The sequence below is a fragment of the Echinops telfairi genome, unplaced genomic scaffold (genome assembly GCF_000313985.2).
Source record: "Echinops telfairi isolate 266 unplaced genomic scaffold, ASM31398v2 ScPeMD7_655;HRSCAF=1070, whole genome shotgun sequence".
Taxonomy (NCBI): domain Eukaryota; kingdom Metazoa; phylum Chordata; class Mammalia; order Afrosoricida; family Tenrecidae; genus Echinops; species Echinops telfairi.
In genome coordinates, this window is record NW_022104553.1 from 23,668,894 (window position 1) to 23,671,923 (window position 3,030).

Here is a 3,030-nt window from a genome sequence, read left to right on the forward strand (position 1 = left end):
ACATATGCCCACTCTCTGTGAGGTCCCTGAATGGGTTCTCCTCCTGCTGTGGGAAGATTCGGATTCTTCAGCATTCATAAACACCTGGCTGAAAGCACTGCAGTGTTTGGACAGTGTATTCTTTAACGAGTCCCTAAGAGTTGAAGGCATGGTGTTGTGGCAGGCAGGGAGCCTAGACCTGGCCGCCTAGTCTTTAAACGGACCTATCCTGACCGAGCAGTTTACTTGTCGTTCCTGGTTAGGGACCTCCCTATATTTTATCCTGAGCCTTATGTTTGAGGTCCACGACCAATAAATAAAACTTGCCAGCGAATCTATCCCAACTCATATAGGCTCTGTAGGATGGAGCAGAACCACCCCTCCGGGTTCCAAGATGTAAATCTTTACAGGAACTGAAAAGCGTCCTGTTTCCTGAAGAGGCAGCTCGTGGATTCAAACTGCTGGCTCTGTGGTGGGCAGCCCAAGATTATTCCTCTGTGACACCAAGACTCCTTTAAAAGCCCTGTGCTTTGTCTCCGAGGACTTACAAGTGCAGCTAAAATAGATTTATAACAGTTCGCCAACATGGCAGATTACACGGTGTTTTGCAATGTATTGTTTCATATGGCTCTTCTATTTAATGCAACCTTGCCGAGGTGGTTGGTCAGTTGTACCATCCCACTAAGCTTAAAATAAGTCATCCCTGAAACTGGAGTATCAGGACCACGAAGAGGAAGGGTGGAAATTTTCATTTGGACCAGGATCACTGTGTTGGGAAACTTCTTGACCCAGGAGACAAATAACCTAGACTACCTTGCTAAGACAATGAAAAACAAAACAGTTGATTGGAGGTGGTGGCAGAGAAACAGCACCACTTAAATCTGGGTGGAGATCCTGTGGTGACCCTCTGAACATGAAAACGGTGTCTCCTGGCAAGATACTTGGCTGGAGGTGTCAGGGCCACTGAAGATTGGTTTGCCCATTCATGGAGTTAGATTTCAGCACCTTTGCGCTGAGACTTACTCGTGGAGTGCACTGTCTCCGAGGACTTACAAGCACAGCTAAAATAGATTTATAACAGTTAACCAATAGGGCAGTAGTCAAAGGCCTAAAGGGCTTGACATACTATTGCCCAGAGAGAGGTCTGTTTGGACATTGTGGAGAAGAGCTTGTCTTGATTGAAGAGTGCTGATCCTGAATGGTAACCAAGTGTTACTGATAAGCCCCATAGGTTCGAATCCCATGTTTCTGTATAACCATTGCAATGTTCTTAAACCCAGCAAAGAAATACAAAGTGCCATGGGAGGAATGTCAAGGCTCCAAATTGGTAAAAAGTTTGCACGATGAAGGTGTGCCTGATTTTGCTTCATAGCTGTCACCTGGACTGTTCATCTTGATCCTGCCCGCCTCTAATCTTGTTGCTGTGTTGTACAAAGCAGCCCAAGCAAAAGTATTTGCTTCCCTAACAACCACACCCACTGCCTATACTAAGGGACAGGCTTCAAATTTCTACTACACCATCAACAAGGCTGACCTCCGTGGGGGTTCATTTAGAGAATGCCAGCATCGACCCCCACTGGAAGCCTGCCACACATTATTCCAGAAAGAACCCTGCAGTGGAGTCATTTCTGATAATATTCTACCCGCCTCCGTGCGCACCCCAAAGGTTGAAGCTGCTGCAACCTATAGGACAGATATCCTTCAGGGTCTATTCAGGTCAGTATACTGTCATGTTTCCTGCAGAGGTCTGGACAGAGATCGCAATGAAGTAGATCTATTGTGTAAATCCATACCCGTAGGGATAAAACTCTTGGGAATGGGCTATGATAGGAACAAGTCAGACCTATTTGGATGTTCCTTCATGAATGATGGCTCCTCCTTTATTCGGACACTAGCAACTAAAATCTTCCCAAAATTGATACAGAAGCTATCTTTAACTGGAGCCAACTCCTATAGTCAGTATTACACCTTCCACCCTGAACATCCCACAGTTCAGCCCTCTGAGATCAACAGGACAGACCTCCCTTCTGGTCAACAGTGATGACTCCTTGTTGAGGCTGCTGTGTGCTAGGAAGGTGATGTCTTGAGTGGAGGTTGTACACACAGCCTGCAGTCTGCTAAAGGGCTGGTGCGCAGGATTTCTTACAGCAACATAGAAGGCCTTCACTGGGATCCAATTAGAATATGACACCACTTGTATCATTCATCCATGGATGTAGTTTCCAGAGTGGTGCGGATTGTTAAAGAAGCTAAGAGCATTCCTATCCAGGAGACCTGCTCTACAAGAGGTAATAAACCGAATTCTGCATAAGAAAGAGGATACGCAAAGCCAAAATAACCTCTAAAATGCCATTAAAAGGGAACGGTAGGAGAGAGTATAAGCTAGTAATGGGGGGGGGGGGAGCTAGTAATAAGTATTCATGCTTCAGAATTCTGTCACTTTGTTCTTTTAGCAGTTCATGGCACTTTCAATATTCAGCAATACTGTAATTCAGATGTGTTCATTGTTTTTTGGTCTTCCATATTCAAAGTCCAATTTTCGCATGCATATGGAATGATTTAAAATACAGTGGTGGATCTGTCTCAGGCAATTAGTGAAGATCGCTCTGCAAGCAAACCATGTCCATGGACATTTGTCAATTCTTCCTTCAAGGCCGGTGCCACTTTGGAGATCAGTGTCAGAATGAACATCTTGATGCCCGGGGGAAGGCAGCAACCTCAGCAACAAGTGACAAATATGGATGGGATGCTTCAAGCCAAGGCACTCTGATGGCATCCAGCCACCCAGTTTCTCCAAATCTGTGCTATGGGGATGGGCGGAGGGGTGCGGTCCACAGAGATCAAGGAAAGCCATCAGTAGGTTCTTTTCTGTTTGGAGCCTCAGCCAGCTGTATCAGCAGGGAGGTAGTCTCTCAGAACACATTCGCATCACTTAACTCTGATGAGCAAACTTTTGGGAGGAATTGTGAAAGATGTGGAAGCTAGTGAATCCTCAGGGCGGTGGGGGTTTTCTGTTTACTCACCCATGAAAGATAAACCTAATATTTCAGG